This window comes from Poecilia reticulata, unplaced genomic scaffold (genome assembly GCF_904066995.2).
Source record: "Poecilia reticulata unplaced genomic scaffold, P_reticulata-male-v2 Scaffold_70, whole genome shotgun sequence".
Lineage (NCBI taxonomy): Eukaryota > Metazoa > Chordata > Actinopteri > Cyprinodontiformes > Poeciliidae > Poecilia > Poecilia reticulata.
Genome location: NW_027675168.1, coordinates 16,756 through 41,759, shown reverse-complemented (window position 1 = coordinate 41,759; position 25,004 = coordinate 16,756). Strand labels below are relative to the sequence as shown.

Here is a 25,004-nt window from a genome sequence, read left to right as displayed (position 1 = left end):
GCATTCATGAGGCTTTCCAGCTCAGTCTGGAACTCTGGAGAAAAAGGCGAGGCAGCTCAGAGCCACAGAGAAAGGGCCAATTTTCTGCAGACACAATTTGAAGATGTGTCTAAAAAGTTGATGGCTGCAAATTTGAAGATAGACATTTTGGAAGGTTGTTCCACTTTTTACACTGAAGGTAGGTATATTTATAATATATCATTTAAAAGGGCAATTCCACTTAATTTTTCACTACAGTCTATATCTTTAATCCACTCTATTTTAAAAACTACTACACTAAAGACTTGAACTTTGATAGGATTATTCTCTGCTTCAACTGGAATGAATAAGCCATGCTTGTGATTTGTGAACCTCTTTCACAAATCATTTTGATTGAAGCTTAGAATAAACGTGTCCAAGTTTCAAGTCTTTAGGTGTAGTAGTTTTTAAACTAGAGTCAATTAAAGATGCGGACTCTAGTGAAAAATTAAGTGGAGCTTTTGGAAGCTAAAAATGGAAACCAACTTCAGCTTTGTTCATTTTAGCAGATAGTTTGCATGTACATTTTGTGAGGCTTCTTATCAGAGCATTCTAGTTTTCTGCACATTCTTCCTGCTAAGTTGTTATTTTGTAAGATATTTGTGCCATAATTTGAGAACCAATACTTTCAATTTGAAAGCAAGATTGTATTTTTTTTAATTATATATATATATATATGCTTGTATTCCAAACTTTCTTTGTGTCGTTTTGCAGAACTTTGTGCTCATCATAAAATATCCTCTGCTTTCTTTTTGAACAAAGGTGTAAGTGTTGTGTATTGGGTGTCTTTGTTCCTTCTAACGTGTGTACCTGTGTGTTGATTGCCATAAATGAAGAGTATACAGTTTCAGGTTGGCTTGATATTATATCATCACTTTGTTGTAACAGAGTTTATTAGATTTCTGTTATCAATCAGTAGCAATTGATGTTGGGTATTTAGTTTATCATGGAGCAGAAGCAGAAGCTATTGTTTCTTCCTACATCTATTGAGTGGTGCAGGTTGCCACATTCACCCATTCACAGCTTAACTGGTGCTAAAGGAAACATGCATCCAGTACACTGTTTTTGATTCACTGAACGGTTGTCAGGTTATTGTGTTTTTTTTGTTTCAAAAGCAAGCAGAAATATTTTGTAAGTAAGTATGAGTAGGAGGTTGAGGAGCAAGGTTTGAGTCCAACACTACAAGTTTTGAGATGAAATATATGAAGTCCTCCAGGTGCTCCAGGTTTTTCTTGCTGTCAGTTTAACTTTCTTTTCTAAAATTCTCCTTTGGTGTGTTTATGATTGTGCTTCCTGTCTGTGATGCACTGTGACAGACTTTTCTAGGGCATATCAGTATTTTCTAGTCATTTTATTGCTCATGGTGTGGATTGTCCTAAGAATTTAATTATTTTACTATATTCAGTTTGAAATGCTAAATGTGTTTTGATATTTTTTTCATGTTAAAATCTTCAGAAAAGAAGATGCTGTCACTCAGACAGAGGAGCAGCCAGCTGGGGAAGAGGAGGAAAATATGAGCTGGGCGGACGACAATTGATTTCTTTTTTTTTTTTTAATTTCTTTTTTTTTTTAAAATATTTTTACATTTATAAAGATTTTAGTTTGTTCATTTTTTTCAAATATTTTTATTAAAGAAGAGTTTTTACTTTGTTAATGGATTAATTTACATTTTCTTACATGATAAAACAAGAAGACACTTCTTGTGGTAAGGTACTCTTCTGTGAAGTTGAGTTAAAATTTAATGGAAGGACTAAGTAGAATTTTAGCAGACAAATTTTGATTCAACTCTCTGTTCTCTTACAACAGAGCTGAGTTGTAAGGGAAGATTTTAGTTGTATTCTTGTTATCTATTTTTACTGTTGAACAACATGGATGATGGCTAATTGTGTCAATCCCAAGAACCAACATCAGAATTTATTATAGCAAGGATTTTGAGGAGAGAGAGGGTTGAGGATTATGGTGTAGGAACATCTGGAAAGTTACATCCAATACACACATAACAAGCAAGAGGGTAAGACACAGAAATAACTTTCTGATGAATAGGCTGTTCTCAGAGTGCTGTATCAAGAAACCTCAGTGGAAGGAAAAAGTGTGGCAGGAGATGCTGCACAATGAGAAGAGGTGACTGGACCCTGAGGAAGATGGTGGAGAAGGTCCGATTCCAGACTTTGGGGGAAGCAGTGGACCGAGTCTGGAGTAGAAACATTCAGAGCCACCGAGCACAGGCGTTTGCAGGAAATGGGCTACAGGTGCTGCATTCCCAGGTCAAAGGTCAAGCCACTTTTGAACCAGAAACAGGCAGAAGCGCCTGACCTTTGCTACAGAGAAGCAGCACTGGACTGTTGCTCAGTGGTACAAAGTACTTTTTAGGATGAAAGCAAATTTTGCATATCATTCGGAAATCAAGGTGCTACAATCTGGAGGAAGACTGGGGAGAAGGAAATGCCAGAAGTCCAGTGTCATGTACCCACAGTCAGTGATGGTCTGGGGAGCCATGTCAGCTGCTGGTGTTGGTCCACTGGTTTTATCAAGGCAGGTCAATGTAGCAGCTATCAGGAGGTTTTGATTAAATCTAATTCTTAATTCAGATATGTAGAAATATATTATTGAGTATTCATAATTATGTTTAAGATGGTTTAAGTTATAATAATCTACATTTCTCTTGTAACATGACAGAAGAGGTGGTATTATTTGAGATATCTTGAAATGAATAGTAACTTAAAAATGAAATGTAAGAAATCTTTAATTATTGTTTTTACTAGTTGTAATGTAAATTCAAATATCTTAACCTTTTGAATAGTAAAAATGTACTCTTTTCTAGAATATAAATTTGTAGAAATCAATAATTCCAGATACTTACAGAAAATCCCATATATGTTAAAGTGATTTGCCATAAAACAACATTCTGCAGGCAAGTGTTTGGATAGCTTAATGGCAGCACAGAGGGATTTACAGGTCATTTTAATTTAGATATTAAAAATGTAATTACAACTAGTCATATGCATTTTCACATGTTTTAAAGAAAAATGTATTATTTTTTCAAGTCAAAATGTATTTGTAATTATTGATACTTAGACTAAACCGAATTTATGTTAAATTGGCTTGCCATAAAGCTTAATATTCTGCAGGCAACTGTTTGGACAGCTTACTGGCAGCACATAAAAGCTTAAATGCAACTCTTAATTTAGATATTAAAATGTAATTGTGAATAATCATAAGTATTTCGAGTTATTTTAAATAAAAATGTAGTTTTGTATAGTCAAAGTGCACTTTTAGATATCTGGAATATAATTAGTTATAGTTGGACAAAACAGAATTTAGATTAAAACGGCCTGCCGTATCGATGTTTATGCTTTTATCTTCAGAGATGGCGCCGAGCCACTGCGTAAGACGTAAACGTCCCACAACGTCATACGCAGTGAGGTTGGTTCCAAAGCGGTCATTGGTTGAATTACATTAATCTTTGTATCTTTTAAACCCATTGGCTTCTCTAACGTTCTGCGGACAGTGAATTGAATCAGTCTTTCACATACCCACTTTGAGCACAGTTGCCGTACTCAGAGTTTTCAACCAACCTTCCAAACGTTAGGAGACGTGTATTGGAACAGCTATCAACCATATTCCGCTGATTCACTGATTGCAGGAAGCTATTTCCGTTGAGGTAAGTTTTTGTTAAATATGTTTTATAAAGACGTTATGACTGTGAGTTTGTTAAAATACAGCTTTTTATTATGGTCAAAATATGAGGTACTGCACAATTATGTAGCCTTAGTGTAGCTATTGTCATTTCTGCTGCTAACGTGAATAATTATAAGCCTGGAATAGTTCCCAGACGTTACGTTACGACCTGGACTGATGGTAAGCTTCCCGCGTGAAAATATGTTTCACCTGTGTCGGGAGCGCGCTTTGCAGCCAGAGGGGCAGATCGTTAATTTTCATGGTGCTGATCGATCTTTCTGTAAAACAACTCATATTATCATGTCAAAGTTGTAACATTCAGTTTAATGGGCAGCTGCTATTTAAAAAAGAAGCAATAACAGATTTGTAAAATAACTAAATGAGGTCTTCTAAAGCCGTTTTCGCACTGCACGGAACGGGTTGAAAGTAGGACCGACCGTGTTTGCATTAGAACTTCCTACCCGGTTCCACCGAACTCCTTGGAACCACAAGAGCTGAGGTTCCAATCGGACAGAACAAGCGGGGCTGCTTAGAATCAGCAGCTAATTGGTTTACAGCCAGTCGTAGGTTGTTTTGCAGTCAGCCGTTGATCGGTTCTAGCTGGCTCTCACTAAACTGTTCTTACTGTATTTTGTAAAGAGCGCTCTTTTTAATTCATTAATATTTTTATTATTATTTTTAATTTGCGATGAATTCTTCTCAATATTCTGCTGTTACTTGGTCCTATGATGAGATATTTTTTCCTCGCTCGCTTACTCCCTGATGAACAAATACAGAAGCTAGATCGGTCAACAAGCAATGAGTTTTCCGCCGCATTTTTTTCCAGTTATTAGGGGAAACCATATATTTTAGCTGACTGAAATAATCTGTTACCCCCCTATTTCATAGGAACAAATTAATTTCACAGCAAGTCTTTGACTTTTTTTATTCCTCTCATCAATAAGTCCAGACAATTTAGTAACATTTGCTCTTTATTTACCAGTTATGAGGAGGTAACCATATATTTTAGTTGCCTGAAATATGTCTACCTAAAAAAAATTAGGCTATTTCAGGTGGCTAAATACTTGGTTCACCCTCATAACTTTGTCAAATAAGAGCAAATGTTTTCAAACTTGCATGATTTGATGTTAATGATGAAAGGAATAACACAGTTATATACTTGCACTCAAAGATGTACTTTCATATCTGCAGAAATGTGAAGGTGTACTCACTTTTATGATGCATTATAAATGTATATTGCTATGATTATCAATAAATATGATTCTTTCCACTGAATTCTTTCATGTTGAAATGTAGATGCCTCGAGGAAAGTCCATCGCCGATCCGAAGCTGCAAGAAGAAGGGTAGAAGCAGTTCGAATTGGGCGTGTAGGGATACCCAATGCCTCTAGTGATTTTGTTTCACGTGAGTGTTTAATTATATTATTTTAAATTGAATGCCTTATTTGTATTTCACTTGAAGTATCCAGAGTACATATTTTATATAATTTTTATATATTCTTTCATTTATGTTTTTTAATAGGGCGTGGCACCGGCTGGCGCCATTCTGTGAATATATGGCCAGCTAGTGAAGTGACCAACCACTGTCACACGCTGGTCATTCCTGAGGGTTGCCCTGATATGAAAGTAAGTACAATCTGCAATGATTTCAATAGAATATGTAGGCATAGTTTTTATGTTTCTGTGTTTTGTACTATTTTAGTTTGTCCTTCTCATCGGAGCGTCCCATTTGCGGTCCTTTGCGGACGGCATTGTTAGATGCCAAGTGGCTGCTTACAGTTTGGCTTCATGTCTACCCTGGAGCCTGTGCAGCTGACTTGCGTCTTGAGGTAATGAAAGCCAATGTACCTCGGGAGCCTGACGCTGTCTGCATCATGGCTCCGTCAAACAACCTTACGGCCAGTCGCCATCCAGAAGAAGCCGGACAGGAATTTGAGCGGTACCTGTTGACCGTCTGTAGTCGTTGGCCTAAGGTGGGCACTGTTGTTGATTAAAAACCAGTGTTTCTCAATCCCAGTTCACAGATACCACTGCTCTGCATGTTTTAGAAATTCCCTTCTGCTACACATATAAAGCATGCAGAGCAATAGTCTTTGAGGACTGGAATGTAGAAACAGTGATATAAACATCAAGTTTTTAATGGGTTATTATTTTCCTAGGTTTTTGAATATAAATTTTAAATCGGTTATTTATTCTAGGTGTTTTGTACCGGCTTTGTCCCTCGTTTGACTGAGTCCAGAGAGAAGCAGAACTTGTTCCAGCAAGAATTCCACCGCAGGTCAGCAAAGCTAGGTAGGTATTAAAATATTTCTAATCATGTTTTTGTCTGGTACATGTATTGCAGCTATTTTCATGTTATTGGTGTGTCTGGGACATGTATTGCAGCTTTTTCATGTTATTGGTGTTTGCAAAATGTAATTTTATTTTGTCATTATGTTTTCAGGGATTCCCTATTTTTCCACTGCTGACCACTTTCCTCTGGACCGTCTCACTCTGTGGTGCCGTGATGGCGTAAGTACATTTTCATTTTAAACACAGTAAGCAACAAATTTGCATTAATATGAAGTATTAATTTGATCTCTGATTACTGTTTAAATGTGCAGATCCACCTTAGCGATGACCACGGGATGCACATCCTCAGGAATCTGATTTGGAATGCTGGCTATCAGTTCCTGGAGTTGTCAGCACCAAAGCCACTGGTGCAGAGTCAGGCAACTCGTCCGTATAAACCGAGGTTTGTGCCCCGTGTGGTAGTGAAGGGAGTGGAGAGTCCTCGTCGTTCTCCTCCTTCTCCACACCCTTCTGAATGGACACTCGTGAGATCCGGCAGGAAGGTATTGATCTTTTATTGGCTTGCAATGAAAGAAAGGTGTTTCTTTAACTATTGATAGTCATCCTAAAAGTCTAATATGTGCTCTAACTTTACAGAGGAACCACTCGGGGGAATTGGACTCTTTCTCTGATTCACCCAAGAAAAGAGTGGTTCATTACCAAGTTTGTGAAGCTTGTAGCTATTCATGAAATGTAATTTTCAATTTCACTGGTATCTTAATAATTCAAATTTTGCTTTTATAGAGCGATGGGACTCCTGTGGTTTTGAAGGAATGTTTCATCCAATTAAATCCTGTCCGTTTCTCACCCGCTATCTTGGTTGCCATGGAGACAGTCTCTCCATCGGCTCTTCCAGATGTTCACACAGGCACTGAGGTAATTTGCAGAATACTCCAACTGCTAACATTCTTAGTATTTTATTTTATAAATAACACAAACTGCCAATATTCTTTGCGGTTTTGTAGTCAAAGCCTGTGGAACATAAACAGAAACCAGCTGTCCCAAAGAGAAGGCGTGTGACACGGGAGGTTTGTACAAGCATAAGCTAATTTATCATTTGTAGTACCGATTATTTTATTTAACTGTTTGTTTCTTTATTTTTCTTTTAGGTTTCAGTTGCGTCACGTGTGACTCCTGTCAGAGGCGTTGAATGTGTGCCGCCTGAAAACACTGTAAGTGTTTTTCACATTAAGGTTAAATGTGTAATTTAGAATGAATTACTAAGTGTTTTATTGAAAACATTTGATATTGCATCTTTGTTGATTTTGTGCCAAATCAGCTTGATATGTTTTTTGTGTCATTTATTTGTAGGTCAAGCTTACGCTGCAACCTGCTTGTCCTCGGGAGGTGTCTGACTGTCCTGGTGTGGGGTGCGTCTGTCCTTTGGAGGTTCCTGCTGGCCAGGGGGTTTGTATAATGTGTTCCACAGTGTGTATTAATAAATAAAAAATGTTGTCTGAGTGTTGTTCTTTTCAGTTTACAATTTTCATAACGTATACAATTTTCTAATTTTTGACATTTCAAATATTGTTGGAAGTTTATTTTATTCTTTTGCAGTAACAATTTGGTATCTTTCCTGTTGTAAATACTGAGTTAATGGATCAGAGGAGGTGGTATTTTACTGTAAATGAGTGGTTCAAAGCAAAAACAATGTTGTTAGCTTCTCTGCTTGCATGGATATCACAGCCAAGAGCTACATAGACTGTGTACAATTTCCAAATCTTTCTTAGAAGGTTTTTTTGACAATACTCTTAGTAACATCATTGTAGTTTTAACATTAATACTTTAAAAGGAATTTAAATAGAATCTACTTCAATTTTATTGTTTTCTAGGTTTTATAAAAAGAATAATAAAAGTATCAAAATAAATGCAGACAGCAGTAAAAATAATTAAATTTCTCTACAGCACCCTCTGATGGTTCACAGAAAATATAGCAGGTTATGTAATCTCATGGCAATCCATAATTGTGCAAAAGAACTAGTTTAAAATGTATTTACTTAATTCTTAACATTTTAGTGTAATACAATTCAGAGCAAAAATAATGTGTTTACCTTTTCTGCTAGCATGAATATCTAGAGGAAAAGTATTTTTGAATTTAGCATCCTGCAAGTAACATAAAGGAAATTTGGTGGGATAGCATGCTAAATGAGTTTCAGTATTATAAAAAAAATCTCTTCATAGATTTGTAATATACATTATATTTGGCAGAGAAGCAGATTGCATGAATTACCTTTACCAAATGAGGATGTAGAGATGTTATGTTTTTCACATTTTCACTCTAGATGCCTGAGATGGGTGACTTCAAGTGCACACAGACATCACCCAAAGGTCAGGCTGCTAACCCCGTTGTTTGCAGGTGTTCAGAGGGGTTTCCACCGTCTCTTGTTCCAGGGACATATCTTGGTACTAATCAGACTAGTCCTGATACCTTGATGTCATGTAGTGTTACAGCAGCCATAAAACACCACATTTCTCCCATTTGTACTTGGAAGACTGCGAATGTAGATGAAGTCCGAGTAGAAGGTCAGAAGTTGGCAGGATATATTGCGCGAGAAAGACCAAGCACAGGTTCAAAACCAGAGTTGTGCAAGCTGGTTCAAAATCAGGCTATTTTTGTCGACATTGGAAAGTAGGTCTTGGTGATATGGTAAACGGGACATTGATCTCAACCAGGAGGGGGAACTGTATGAGCTATTGCAAGTGTATTTAATGAGAAACGGAATGTGTATCTTTGGTCTTCGTGATGCAACCACCTTGGTCATCCAGCATGGAGAGTACTTTGCTGTTGCGGATTTTGGAACACGGAATTCAGAGGGTTTAGCATCAGAATCTGGCACGCCTGTTGTCGTATTTAACACGTGTTTAAATGATTTAATGGTTCACTTGAACAAACTTAGGGAATCATTACATGCAACTGAGTTTTCACTCTGCGGTATTTCTGTCAAAGAGCTGTCCAGTAACATGGACACATCTGGAGCACTGACTGAGGACATGCACGTAACAGATGCGTGCCATGCTTCCAGTAGCCATGTTGCATCAGTCAGTGGGTCATTTCATCAGGGCGATGCTCGTTTTACATATGGTGGACTTCAGTGTGCAGCCATTAGTCTTGTTGCTTTAACAAAGCACACACTGAAAAGCGTTTGTTCATGGAATGCTGACATACTGGACGATGTACTGACTGTAGGTGATAAACTGTACACATCTTTGCATGACGGCAATTTAATCAGTACTGGACATGAGCTTCTTTGTATTCCAGACTTGCCTAAAAATATTAGTGTTGATGGACAGCATTTTGAATGTTTTTATGGAAATTATGCTTCTGGAGATGTTGATATAGTAGAAGGAGAGTTAATTGACAATGGTGTGTATACTACTCTCTGGGATGGATTGAGTAAGATCTGTGGAAGGTATGAAACATGCTTTGTGACATTATGTGGGAGTACTTGTGCCCTTATCGGTCATAATGGACGTTATGCTCTTGTAGACTCCCATGCAAGAAACCACGAGGGGATGATAGATGCACATGGGAAGAGCGTTGTTCTCCACTTTAATTCTCTTGATGATGTCTTTGCTCATCTTACCAGGTTTTCTGGTGAACTGAATGTACATCCCAGGGTATTTGAGATCAGTGGAGTTGAAATTGTTCAGATTGACTCAAGTAGCAGCACATGTAAACATGTAGCTGCTGTTCCAAGTAGTAGTCCTCTTTCTGAACAGAGCCATGTGGATATGCAGGATTCTTATGTAGAGCATCCATTTGTTCTTCAAACATCAAACGGGGATGATGGTGATGACAATGTGGTTGTTACTCATGTCCAAAATAAGAAATTGTATTTTAACCCCATCTCTGTAGAGATTGCACGGTCACTTTGTGGAAAGTTGAATGTTGAGTTTGAACGGGCAAATTATGTATCTTATGTAGTTGGTGAACTTGGTCTGCCATGTATGACAGAAAAAATAGTTGGTGATGGAAACTGCTATTTTAGAGCACTTAGTCAAGCCATCAGTGGCAATCAAATATCTCATCGTAAAATTCGGCTTGCTGTTGTAAACCAGTTACAAAGAAATTCTGACGCGTATGATAGTATTTTAAGAAGTGAGTATTCTTCCATATCACAATATATTGCCATTTCAAGGATGCAGTATGTTGGCAGCTGGGCAACTGAAGTAGAGATTCAAGCTGCAGCTGATTATTTTGGTGTTAATATTTTCACATTTTGCGATGATAAATGGCTTGAATACAGTTCTCTGAGTAGTTTGACAAATCATGGTATCTATCTCCAAAATATTAGTGGAAATCATTATGAGACGGTTGTTTGTGTGAAGCAGCCTAACTCACAAACATGTTATGGTTATTGCATGAAAAGTGATCTTTCTGGGGGGCATAAAACTCGGCAAGCTAAAACGGAACCAAAAACTGCACATATAATGAAAACTGAGACTTCTATTGAAGACGAGTGTGTGGGTATTTACAAGATAACCAAAAAACTTTACTATTTACTTCTCTTTCTGAAGGTAATGCTAGAACTTTGTGTAAGAACTTTAAAATAGACTTTGAAGAACATAATTTCCAAAAAGTAATATTGCGTGGGCCTTTGGGAAATGTGTGTAAGACTAAAATATTGTAAATGATGGTAACAGTTTTTTCAGAGCTGTAGCTTATGCACTTAGTGGTTCTGAGAAAAATCACCGTAAAATTAGACTTGCTGTTATTTCACACATGACCAATAATAGAGAAGAATGTGAAAAAAGTTTTACTAAAGATTTTATTTCTGTGACAGAATATGTTAAACAGTCACAGATGAAGTACGTGGGTCACTGTGCTACTGAAATTGAGTTAAATGTGCCGCCAATATGTTAGATTGGATATATGTGTATTTAATGGCACACAGTGAACCAAATATAGTTCAAACAATTGTAATTTGACCAATGAAGCTATATATTTGCAGAACCTTAATGAGCATTTTGATGCTGTTATTGTGCAAAGCAGGGTGATAAAGACTCTTGCTTTGAACTTGTGAAGAAAATGTTTTGTTAAAAACCCAACACATTCATACAAGATCTTCACAAGGTAAGAAAAATGCAAAGCAAACCATTTTAAGCAGTAAAGCAAATTACAGTTTTTCAAAGTATTTAAATCATAAAAAGAATGTGATGGAAATCATTCAATATAAAAATCAATTAATATTTAAACAAAAGAAAAAATCTAATTCCCAGAAGACATATAAAAATAATTTACTCTATAAGGAAAGGAAAAAAAACTTGATTAAAATTAAATATAAAGAAGATGAGTGTCATCGAGAAAAACGTAAACAAATTAGTATCACTAAATACAAGGAAGATGAGTCTCATCGAGTAAAACTTAAGCAAAAGAGTATTGCTAAATATAAAAAAGATGAATCTCACAGACAAAAAGTTAAGGACTTCAGTAGAAGGCAAAACCTTGATCCTGAACATAAGATACGTGTAAAAGCAGCTGTAAATCTAATGAGATGGGATATTAAAGAAAAGTCAAAAGAGTTTGATTTTGTTGTTGAGCGATTTTTGGATAAAGTAAAAGAGGGGCCCAATTTTGTGTGTTGCGTGTGCTTTCGGTTGTTATTCAAACATCAGGTGTTAAATTGTTGTAAAGATTCCTATAGGAAAACTAAAGAAATGTTTTTAATTGCAGATAGATGTATACGTGATGATTATCTGCATAGATGTAACAGCGCATGCATATCACAATGCAATCTTAAAACCTGTCGAAATAAATTGTATATATGTTATTCTTGCCATTATAAAATTAGCAGAGGTCAAATGCCACCAGAAAGTTCATGCAATAATTTGACAGTTGATCCCATCCCACATGAGTTGGCATGCTTGAATACTCTGGAGCAACATTTAATAGCTTTACATATACCGTTTATGAAAATGTTGGCGTTGCCAAAAGGTGGGCAAAATGGAGTGCACGGTCCAGTTACATGTGTCCCTGCAAATATTGTTGAAACATGCAGTTTGCTACCTCGTAGTAATATGGAGGGTCTTTGTTACCGGTTAGTTAAAGCGTAAATTGACGTATAAAGGTCACTATGATTATCAGTATGTTGACACATTACATGTCCAGGAAGCTCTTTGGTACTTGAAACATTGCAACTTTCATTATAAAGATGTAGAGTTCAATGAATCTTGGATCAATGAGTTTTCTCCAGAAGAAAATAGTTCTGTTTTAAAGAATGAAAGTGTTAAAGAAGATGAGGACATGTCCATAGATGAAAATGATGATGACCTTTTACATGACAGACAGCAACACTGCATGTTTCAGGACAGTTGTCTTATGCCGGTAGATATAGGCCAAGAAGCTTTGGATGTGTATGTTGATAATGTGTTAAATGTAGCGCCAGGTGAAATAATAATCCTATAAAACTGCTTTCAGATTGTACTAATGAAGCGAAATGTTTCCCTGTATTGTTTCCATCTGGTTTTAACACATACCATGAAAAGCGGCAATATCGTTTGACTTTGAGTCGTTATTTAATAACCGACTTCTTCATGCCGATGGTAGATTTGCGCGTAATGTAGAATACATCTTCTTTGCTCAATATATGTCAGAACTTGAACAGGTTGTATCTAAAGTGTCAATAGCTTTACGTAAAGGCACAAGTTGTACATCTCAAAATATGACTGAGGTTTTGAAGGATGAAAATTCGTTAAATAAGTTGTTGGAATTTGATGAGGGATATCGCTTCTTGAAACCCATTCGAGGCACACCTGCTTTCTGGCAGTCGGCTCAACGCGACTTGCTAGCTTGTGTTAGAATGTTGGGAAAACCCACATGGTTTGCCTCATTTTCTTCTGCTGATATGAGATGGACAAATCTACTTTATAGCATTTTAAAGCAGGAAGGGCGAACACAGACTTTGGAACAGTTGCAGTGGGCAGATAAGTGTGAATTGCTGCGTCGAAACCCTGTTACTGCTGCCAGAATGTTTGATTTTAGGTGGCATGTTTTTGTAAAAGAAGTTTTAATGTCTCCTGCAAATCCAATTGGAAAAATTGAAGATTATTATTATCGTGTAGAATTCCAGCAGCGTGGTTCTCCCCATTGTCATTGCCTTTTTTGGATTTCTGGTGCTCCAATTCTTGACAAGAACACAGATGAAGAGGTTACTGCATTTATTGACAGTATGTCACATGTGAAATTCCATCTGAAGAAGATCCGTTGTTTGAAGTTGTTACATCTGTACAGCAGCATTCAAAACGACATTCAAAAACTTGTAAAAGAAAAAACAGTCTGTCGTTTCAATTTCCCACGGCCTACATCTTGCCGAACATTTATTTGTCGCGGTGAAAAATATCATGATCCAGTTAAGACTTGTACGTGCAATTTGGATAAAACTGACGATAAAGCACATTGCGAATGTAAGAATAAAACGACTAGGGAAAAATCGACAGAGATGTAGCAAGTGACATTTAACAAATGTCAAGAAAGCCATCTCAGATGAGAACTGTCCATACAGTACTGTTGAAGAAATGTTTAAAGCTTTGAATATTAATCAAGATTATTTGAATGGCATACAAGCGATCCAGTAGGAATACTCATGTCGTATTGAAAAGACAAATTAATGAAATCTGGATTAATCAATATAGCAGGGCGCTGTTAAAAGCTTGGAATGCAAATATTGATATCCAGTATTGTGTTGATGCGTATGCTTGTTGTGTTTATATAGTCTCTTACATGTCCAAAAGTGAGCGTGAAATTGGCCTTCTGTTGGGAAATGCACAAAGAGAAGCAGCCAAAGATGGAAATGTTAGTGCTAAAGAGGCTTTAAAGAAACTTGGTAGCGTGTATTTACATAATCGGGACGTTTGTGCGCAGGAAGCAGTATACCGACTCACCAACATGCATTTAAAGGAGTGTTCTCGTAAAGTTGTCTTTCTTCCTACGGGCGATAATATCACAAAAATGAGTTTACCAATATCTATTTTGAGAGAGAAAGCTGCATCCCAGGATCTCACTCCAGAAGACATGTGGATGACTGGTATAGTTGACCGCTTTAAGAACAGAACAAATGATGATGTCTTTTCTGATATGTGCCTGGCTAAGTTTGCTTCAGAGTATCGTGTTTTGACCAAAAATGAAAAGTGTCGAAATTCCGTAAAGTTGAATAAGGATTTTGGGTTAGTTGCGAAAAGAACTCGGACAAAACCAGCAGTTGTTCGATATGCACGTTTCTCTGAAACAAAACAACCAGAAAAGTTTTATCAAAGCGTAATGCAGTTATTTCTGCCTTATCGCTTTGATAGTGAACTTAAACCTGCACATTGTGAATCCTATTGTGACTTTTATAGGACTGGTGTTATTGGATTTTTTGACGGAACCAAACATTCTGTAAAGTCTGTTGTAGATTTAAATAGGAGTGAATTTGAGTTGGAATCTGATCATTTTGAGGCTGTTGAAAATGTTACTGGTGATGTCATGCTGGAGGATACATGGGCTGAGTTGTGTCCTGAGGTTGAATTGGAACGCTTGGAGTGTGTTGAATTACTAAAAGAAAGACCAATAGATAATGATGGTCAGGAACATATTCCTGATTTAAGTTCTAACCGTAAAGAAATTGCAGTATTTGAGAAAAAACAAATTAGTAGATCTGAAGGCCTTGCATTGATTAGATCTTTGAATGAAAAACAGTTTTCTGTTTTTTATCAAATCCGGCAGTGGTGTTTAGACAAAGTTAATGGAAAAAATCCAGAACCATTGCACATATTTATTACGGGGGGTGCCGGTACAGGGAAAAGTCATTTAATCAAAGCAATTGAATATGAATCGAAACGGTTATTGTCCACTGTGTGTAGGTTTCCTGATAATACATGCGTATTACTCACAGCTCCCACTGGCATCGCGGCATATAATTTAGAAGCGACAACAATCCACACCACTTTTTCTATTGGAAAGGATGTACGCCTACCATATACTCCTCTGGGTGAAGATAAAATAAATTCCTTGCGTGTCAAATACTGTGATCTCCATCTTCTTATTATAGATGAAATATCAATGGTTGATCACAATCTCTTATCATATGTCAACGATCGATTGCGTCAGATTAAACAAACCACAAACGTATATGGGGGTATCAGTGTCATAACAACAGGCGATCTCTTCCAGCTCCCTCCCGTTCGAGGGAAGCCGATATACACTGAGGGTGTTGCCACAAATATATGGTCAGAGTTATTTCAAATTGTAGAATTGACTGAAATTGTGAGGCAAAAAGATGCTGTATTTTCTCAACTGCTTAACAGGATGAGAACTCGCTCCAAAGATAAACCAATCCTTGCTGATGATTTAAAGATTTTAAAACGTTGTGAAACAGGTGAGGTTAGCTCAGCCTTGCACATATTTGCGACTAATAACCAAGTAAATGAGCACAATATTAATCGTTTATATGAGACTTGTCCTGAATTTTTAAGAATTGGTGCACAGGATTATGTCAATGATAAAAAAACAGGAAAACTGAGGTTGTTAGACGGGAGTCATGCAAAAGCTTCAATACTTCTTTATCGGAAGTGCTGTTGTTGGGTAAAGGCACACGTGTTATGCTTTGTAAAACGTGGACATTAGTGATGGTCTGGTTAATGGTGTCAGCGGTACTGTTACAGAAATATTAATACCAGAAAAGACAAAGTTTCCCAAAGTTGTCTATGTTAATTTGATGATGATCGAGTAGGCATGAAGAAGAGGAAGAACTGTCTCAATGCATCATCAGATTTAGCAGGATCAACACCTATTGAACCTGAGGAGGACAGAGCCACTGTTAAAGGTGGCTTGCGGCGGCAATTTCCTCTCAAGTTAGCATGGGCATGTACTGTACACAAAGTTCAAGGAATAACTGTTGATGAAGCTGTTGTTTCTTTTAGTAAAATATTTTTACCGGGACAAGCTTATGTCGCTGTCAGTCGTGTTAGAAGTCTTTTAGGTTTGACGATTCAAGATTTTGATGAAAAAGGATATATTGTAAAGATGACATTGCTGTTGCTCTAAAGAGTATGACGCCCCTTTCGAGTGGATCTTTTCGTTGGATATATTTAACACATCTCTTTTTACTGTATTCTTGATGAATGTGCAAAGTTTAAATCGGCATGTAAAGATTTGGCCTGCTTTACAGAACACTGGAAACCTAAATGTGTTGCTGTCACAGAAACATGGTTGTCTTCAACCCAACAGATACAGTAATGATAGATGGTTATAGTTTTCCAACCAACCACGACATTTGTCATATACCAGAATGCATCCAGAATTGATTGCGTTGCAAGACCAACAACATGGTGGTGTTGGCATGTATTGTGCACATGATGTGGAATTTGAAATTCTACCACAACCAGAGCTAAATTTGGAATGTTTAGTGTATCGGTTTTGTCGTTTTAACATGGTCCTTGGGGTGATTTACAGACCACCATTATATCCTTTGTCACTATTTAAGAAAAATTTAGCAAAGTTACTTGATTGGCTTGAGAAACAAAGTGACACAATAGCACTGATTGGAGATTTTAATGATGATATTTTGAAGTCATCAAGTATATCAAAATTTGTTTCTGATAAGGGATACCTACAAATGGTTGGAGATGCAACCACTGAAAAAGGTACTTTGATAGATCATGTTTATATTAAATCTCAGGTATATGAAGTTGAGGCAGTAGTGCCAACATATTTCAGTGATCATGAGGGTATAATGTGTGGTTTTACATCATCATAATTTTAGTAATCTCAGGGTGTAATGTGTGGTTTTAAGCTGTTGTAATCATGTGACATTAACATTAAAAAGGTTTTGTTTTCTTGATTAGAATGAATGAAAACATTTTTATAAGACATTGAAAATGTCAATATATTAAATAATTTCAAATTTTTTGAAATATATCAAATATAAATACAATACCTTAATAGTGAAACATTTAAATTCCAATTTATTTAAAAGTATCTTACTTGTTGCAGGTTTATGTGAAAAGTTAACAAAACCTTTTAAGTTATTTTAAATTAATTGACTTTAAGGTTTTCGTTTCTTGCATTAAGACAGCATTTTTGAAAGTTAGACAGTTAAAGTGTTGAATACATACCCGAAGTAATAATGAGACATTAAGATTTTAGCAATTGGTTTATTTTTATTTTCTCATTTCCCTTTGGGATCAATAAAATATTATGGAATTTCAATAGTTAATATATGTTTATTATCTTTGAAGCTGTTCTTAATGCAGGGTTTGCTTTACCTTGTGACATAGCACAAAAAAAGCAAAGGCAGGTGTAATGGTATTCCATTGGAACAAGGTTCGATTCCTTGAGCTGCCCTACTTGTTGTGCTGACAGTTGAAGGTAAAAGTTTAAAAGTATGAACCTTATGAATCATTTTAATTTTTTTCCAAATGTGTTTGTTTCTTCCATTTAAATATAGTATTTAAATAGAAAATTATCAGATTTTTGCTTTATGTAATTGTTGAAGTCATTACAAAAATGATAAATCTTTAAAGCTCGTCACATATTTTAATATTAAAAAATAAATGTGTTGGGAAGTTGTGTTTTGATGTTTGTGGTCTGCCGTTTTCTTAAAGTTTTTGGAGAATATGTTCTCTGAAAAGTATTAGAAAACATATTGATACTTATCTGGTAACTTATGTTAACATAGCTGCATTGTATTTTTAGCAGTGCTCCCTGGTGAAGAAGGCAACATGTCGTGCAGATGGGCTGATGTAGCAAGGAGATATAGCTGCTGAAATAATCTATGAGGTGTGGTAGAGTCAATTACAATTCAAGTCTGTTGGGCTCTTTAGCATTGAACAAAGGTCAAACGTATCCATTTTGGTCCCAATCTGAAGATGCGTGTTTGATTCAGAGACAATTTATGCATATGGCGAAGGACAGCCAGTTTACCACGCCCCATGAGTCAGAGTTCATCCTCACAGTTCATCATCAGGTCATATAATATCAGGTGGTAGAAGATTAATTCCATATGTATTTCAGTAAAAATAAGACATACAGTAGAAAAAACAGCTGAATTCCTGTTAAAAGTGGGCGGAGCTAAGGTTACGTCATCATCTGACCATGAGAATGTAATGAGGCTTGGTCAGTATTGAGACATAGGAAGTCTGAAGCAGCTGTTACCTTGTATGTGGAAGTTATCTCACTTTGATGTTTTATGGCGAATAGTCAAAGTTTGGCACTTAGCCACGCCACATGCTTTGACATACAAAAATTCCTGTGATAACTTTAGACCTTTAATCAACTCTCTGCTGACTGAGTTTGAAGTCTGTATCTGAAACGCTGTAGGAGGAGTTCGATCAAATACGACGTCTGTGAAAAACAGCAAATGGCGTTTATCCAAAATGGCCGACTTCTGTTGGGTTTGGACCATGGCTCCAAGAGACTTTTTGTAGGTCTTGACAACACACAAGTGTACCAAGTTTCATAATTCTAGGTTAAAGAATGGCTTGGGGCTGATTATTGAAAATCTTCAAGGGGCGCTGTTGAGACATTAGGCCACGCCCACAAAAATAACACTGGATTCCTGTCGAGGGGCCCACAAGGATCAAACCTAGTGAGTTTGGTGCAGCTGGGCTTTAAACTGTGGAATCAAGGCCAAATGTAAGGAGACGGCGTTAAAGGTCACTTCGCCACGCCCACGCCCACCTGCTGCATCCAAACCAAACGGGGTTGGACACCCTGACACACCAACATGTCTTCTGTCTGTCACAGTTTCATGTTGATTAGGTGAAAGGGTCAGATAGTGAACGTTCGCAGTAAAACATGACACTTCCTGTTCTAAGGGGCGTGGCTTAGGTAATCTCAAAATTTCACAACTGGGTGTCGTAGGTCATCCAAAGGTGATCACACACAGAAAGTTTGGTGGCTCTGTGTTTAGTTGTAAGAGATATAACAGTTTATTACTTTCTGGTGAGTCGGTGAACTTTGACCCCCCTACGACCCCTTCAGCATGCTCGAAGAACTCACGAATTTGATAACTTTGAATCGGCCATGCCTTATGAATGATCTGACCGAGTTTGAAGCCGATCGATCGAAATCCTAGGGAGTTCGATCAAATGCGACGTGTGTAAACGGCTAAAATGGGCTCAAAATCGGAACTTCAATCCAAAATGGCCGACTTCCTGGGATACTTGCACTATGACATTAATAGTAAATTCAGAGTGTCTTGGGAAGCTCTACACTGTACCGAATTTCAAGTCTCTACGATAAAGTAAGTGAATAGAAAAGGTCTTTTGAAAGTTTCTAGGGGCGCCCTTGAGCCGTTTCTTGTGCCATTATTGCGAGGACCTTAAAAAACGTAAATTTCAACCGGCTCTATGCGGCCGCCAAGTTTGGTGAGTTTTTGAATAATGAATAGCCCCCAAAAAGCCAATTTAACTTTACGGAAGAAGAATAATAATTTACAGCACGAAAACAATAGCCTTCGCAGCGCTTAGCTGCTCGGGCCTAATAATAAACAGCACGATTACAATAGGCCTTCGCAGCGCTTAGCTGCTCGGGCCTAATAATAAACAGCACGATTACAATAGGCCTTCGCAGCGCTTAGCTGCTCGGGCCTAATAATAATAATTTACAGCACAATTACAATAGGCCTTCGCAGCGCTTAGCTGCTCGGGCCTAATTAAAGCTCCGCGGAGCCTCAAGCGGCCCGAGCAGCCAAGCGCCGCTCCGGCCTATAGCCACCGCGGGGGACCCAGCACCGCCGCCCGCCTGCCACCGCGTAGCCTTTCACAGAGATGAGGCGCGCGTCCGCCTGGCAGTTCGCACCGTTGACTTTCGCATGGTTTCCTGGTGACACACCACAAATTTGGTGCTGATCGGTCGATGTAGAGAGGAGATATTGGTGATGGGATAACCTAGGGGGCGCTGTAGAGTAAAATCACAATTCAAACCTGTTGGGCTCTTTAGCATTGAACACAGGTCAAACGTATCCAGTTTGGTTCCAATCGGAAGATGCGTGTTTGATTCAGAGACAATTTTATGCATATGGCGAAGGACAGCCAGTTGGCCACGCCCCCATGAGTCAGAGTTCATCATCACAGTTCATCATCAGGTCATATAATTTCAGGTGGTAGAAGATTAATTCCATATGTATTACCCAGTAAAAAGAAGACATACAGTAGAAAAAACAGGTGACTTCCTGTCAAAAGTGGGCGGAGCTAAGGTTACGTCATCATCTGACCATGAGAATGTAATGAGGGTTGGTAAGTAGTGAGACATAGGAAGTCTGAAGCAGCTATGACCTTTTATGTGGAAGTTATGTCACTTTGATGTTTTATGGCAAATAGTCAAAGTTTGGCACTTAGCCACGCCCATATGCTTTGAAATACAAAAATTCCTGTGATAACTTTAGACCTTTAATGTCTGAACTCTCTGCTTACTGAGTTTGAAGTCTGTATGTCAAACGCCGTAGGAGGAGTTCGATCAAATATGACGTCTCTGAAAAACAGCAACTGGCGGCTTTCATCCAAAATGGTAGACTTTCTGTTGTGTTTGGACCATGGCTTATGGAGGAATTCAAAGGTGCTAAACTCATGAATTAAGAGACGATACACAAACTCCATTCTCTCCGGCTCACTGACAACCAGGAAGACATTTAATGCACATCTGCGGAATCACATATTACATTTTCATCATCTCATTTCATCGTCTCAGAATCCAAAATGTCTTGTCTTCTGCTTCTGGCTTCGAGCATTTATACCGTTTTCAGTCTGCTGTTGTGTATTGGAAACCATCTGACCAATGGCATTCTGAATCTTGCTTCTGGCTCTGTTTTACATTGAGTGTGTGTTGGAAGTTCCGAGAATTCTGGGCTGACCTCGTGGAAGTTAAATCTGCTCCCTCAGAGGACCATTAGTCAGATTGTTAGTTCTTATCTGTCCAAACAGAGACTCTGGCTGAGTCCCTTGCCTGCCAGGATGTCTCGTACAACACCTTATTTGGTGTTGAACCAGCACAACATAACACATTCCTTTTCAGTAAAACATATCTTAATGTGAATTAACACAACTTTTAACTATTAACATAATTATATTCCTCAATATTCCCCCCTAAAATAAGTACACTTATTTTCTAGTTAATTCGTATGGCATTGCTCTCCCATGGTCATACGTTTCATTGATATAGGATCGAAAAACCCTCTATGACAATCCTTTCATCCGAGGGAAAAAATTATCCTATGGCCCTCTAGGCAACCACCCTCAGGCACCAATGAAATCAATGACCATGGTACCCACAATGATTTCTGCTCAAACACCATCATAGGACAATCGGCTTGGTTTGAACCAAGTAGTAGTAAGCTTGACTTCTCAGCAGCGATGTGGTGCAGCGTTGTGTAGTACAGTTCCTGTCCTCGGTCGCAGATGCAATTTGTTGTTCCGGTTTGATGTTTCCTTGATTTTATTACTCTGCCTTCTAACTGTCCCGGTTCAGGGCTCCAACAAATTCCCATGTACATGAGTCTCTGAGTCCAACACACATAGGGTCTCTGAACCGCCAGTCACTCTGGTTGCCCTGAGAAGACAGGAAACTGAGCAGTATCTTATAGTACAACATGTTCCAATTAAAGGTCTTCATTGCTTGCATAGAGAAATCCTTGATGCTACTTATTGGATTCTAAAGTCCTATTAGTAACTCACATGTGACCTGCGCATGATGACCTTCCATATACATTTCATTTAACATACTGTCCAAGTCATATTATTACCACCTCAACATTCCCCACCATCACACAGGAAAGTTCATCATAAATCAGAATTGAACAACCTGTGACAATACAATAAGGGAATTTGATAAAAAGAAAACAGTACACACAATATCCAATGTGGTTGAACCAAATCATGTCACTACAGAATCAAATTATCCATCTAGATGCATAATAATGACATCACCTTTGCAACCTAACGGTGTCAGTTCCCCCAGTTATCACAATCCGCTTGTCCACAGTCCCATGGTTGTCCAGGAACCACGACTCCATCGAGACGCAAAATAACAAAAGAAATATAAACACATCAATAAAATAACTTTCAAAACAACGTCACAGTTACAATCACAACCTTAAGGAACATTTCATGAAGGATGTAACAATTATGAATGATCAATTCTCAACTCAAAGGATATTGTTGCTTCAACTCACTCAGCCAGTACCCAGATTCAGCCATTCTCCTGGGCAAACAGCCCTACCTGATTGCAGTTCCTGAAACATAGTTCTGATGGGAACATACAGCAAATGGGATTGAGTTATGTTTGGGATTATTTAAATTTATTGATCAGGGTTTTCATGCAAGAGAACGAACAAGGAAGGAAGCAAAGGTAAAAAGAGATAGAATCAGAAACCCCCTTCTCCTCTGGAAGACCTCCATCTTCTCTCAAAGGATATAGAAACATTTAAGTTGTTTGTATGTATGTAGAAGCATAGTTTGGTCAGATATGCTGGATACCTTTAGTTCAAACCAGCGCTGTGAAGCCTAACTAGTCACATTATTACAGGAGTCATCTCTACCACACAGTGCTTATGTAATGGCTAGGTATAAATTGTGAAACACCCCCCTATGACCATAACTACCCAACTATGGAAAAGGAAATTATCAATTGAAGTGTCCAAATCAATATCCATCAACTATTTAGGTTATTTTTAGTGCCACAACTGTCAATTATTGATAGTTCTCAATGTAGTTTTACAAATGTGATGAAACTTTTCCCTGTACATCTTATAACATAACTGTCATAAAATCTCTTCTCCTGATTCCACCTTCAATTCAACACTATGCTACTCATTTAGAATATAATATGTCCATTTATTTATTAAAGGCCATATAAGGAATTTGTCTTAAAGGTTGTACTTCAACCTGTCAGCAGTTTGTTTCCTATTAGATTGCATACAGGTCTTATGTCAAGCCCATTGATTTAATTTTAACTGGTTCGTGATTTGGAATTAAATAAGATTGTTGCAGTTTTATTCGACATTTGACTCTTTTACATAGTCTCTAACTTTCAGTTGTCATGGTAGATTTTATGCCATAGGTAAAAGAAGCTTTAACTTAAGTTTACTTCTTAAATTTCAACCTAGTCTCTCAGCAAGCTTGTTGAATTTCGTTCCTCTGTGAAATGTTTTGCCTCCCCAGCTTAGAAAATGTTAACCCTTCTTAAACTCTCTGGATTTGCTTTTGTGCTGAAAAGGTGCTTGTGAATTAAAATTACATTACCTTGAGAACTTTAAATTAATTCCACTAGAGTAATCTTACCTAATTGCCAACCCATTTACTAAAAATTCTTCTATTTGAAGAAGAACTGTCATAATAATAAATGTACACTGTGTGTCAGAAGTGACTCCAACGTTTGTTTGGTCCAATAGCATAGGTTCAATAGAAAGCTGTTATATTGAGTTTTAATGACCAAACATCAGGAGAGATCTGTTCTAGGTCCCTGCAGTTCAGATGACCTAAATCAAGAATTAACATTATCCATATTTCACTTTGTGTTTCATCATACCGTCTCTCCAGATTTCACTCCTCCTGTTTTGGAGATATTTAGGTGTCTTCCATCAGGAGAAGGCGGCTAGAATAGGACAGATTTACAGCTTCTGAAAGACAGATCTAAAAGCAGAAACAATTAGTGCTTTAGATTAGACAAGGCATGCAATCAAACCCTGGTCCTGTCTTTACTTTGCTATACTAAGGCTGAACCTGTTGTCCTGGTCGGAATATGAAACATTTCTTCTCCCATAATGTAATGCTGACAAAATGTTTGTAATTGACAAATGTAGCAAAATCAGATTGATGCCAGATACAACTTATTCATAGTGACAGAAACAATTTTATGACCAATCAAACAGAAACCCATAATATTTTAACCTTAGAGTAAAATTTCACATTCTCTACATGAGTTCAAATAAAAATACAGAGAGAAAAATGAACTGAAGTGTACATTCTGTCTGTTGATGAAAGGGTACAAGTGAAACACCTACTGCAGAGCTCAAATAAATTTATGAATTTTCAAAACAATTTCTGATTTATGTGTCTCTTAGCATTGTTTTGAGTATGATGTTTATGTAGTATTGCCATATTGAAGACTGAATATAGTTGGGTTTCTACCAATTGTTTTGTCTCTAACATCAACTGTTTAATGTAAAAACCCTATTGAGACACCGTTCCTAGAATTAAATATATTTTGGTCTAACCTTTAGCCTGCTGACCCCCCTTGAAAGTAATCCTGGCTCTAAGATAGGAACTTCAACTTTGTCAGGTTCGCTTGAGCTTTTAATTATCTGACTCCTTTACTATCCAGTTATTTCTCCATTCTTTTTCTTTCACTCCTAAAGGAACAAATATGTCTCCTGTTTAGCAGAGTATAGTGTTATAAATTATTTTATCATGGGAGAACTCATGACCTTCAATTTGACGGAATATGTTAGTTTAGTTTAGAACAATTTAGACAAAGTGTTAACCAGCAACCTTGGAACTAGAATTGGGAGAGAAAATTATTAGAATAAAAATAGCATTTACGCCCACTTGTGAAATTGATTCAATTTCCTCTCAATAATTATTTTTAATTCATTTCTATCGTTGGAATGCTCAAAGTGATAATCTATTAGATTAACTTCCAGATTGCCAAATTAAGGTTAAGGAAGGTTCAGAGGGTATTAATGAAGACTTATTTAATTAATTGGTCATCTTATGATCTTCCTGATGGACAGTCTGTTGGCCTTGGTTGCATGATGGTTCCTGTGCTGCTGCTCCTTCGTCCAAGGCTGTTGTCAACCAGTGGAGACCGTTTCCTGTGCTCAGCCATTGTTGCTGCTGGCCAGAGCATCACTCCTTGAGCAGGCGCTGTGCCAGTGCTCCATGGTCCACGCAGGTTTCTACTGTGGAGATGAGTTTTGCTTCTCCATGTTGACATGCTGTGAGGAGCCAACGTCACCAGTCAGCAGCTTCATAGGCACTTTTCCTCCAGTGCCAAAGTTGTCAAAG

At 37.5% G+C, this 25,004-nt stretch overlaps 1 long non-coding RNA gene and 1 pseudogene across 1 annotated transcript; both read left to right on the top strand.

The window, feature by feature from the left end:
• The first annotated feature begins 4,992 nt into the window (after nucleotides 1-4,992).
• On the top strand, nucleotides 4,993-7,075 carry LOC145550519 (uncharacterized; annotated as a pseudogene).
• Nucleotides 7,076-22,596: 15,521 nt separating this feature from the next.
• LOC145550521 (uncharacterized) lies at nucleotides 22,597-23,950 on the top strand. The gene is made up of 2 exons (XR_014086410.1): nucleotides 22,597-22,826; nucleotides 23,467-23,950. It is a non-coding gene; the product is annotated as an uncharacterized LOC145550521 (long non-coding RNA).
• Nucleotides 23,951-25,004: the final 1,054 nt, after the last annotated feature.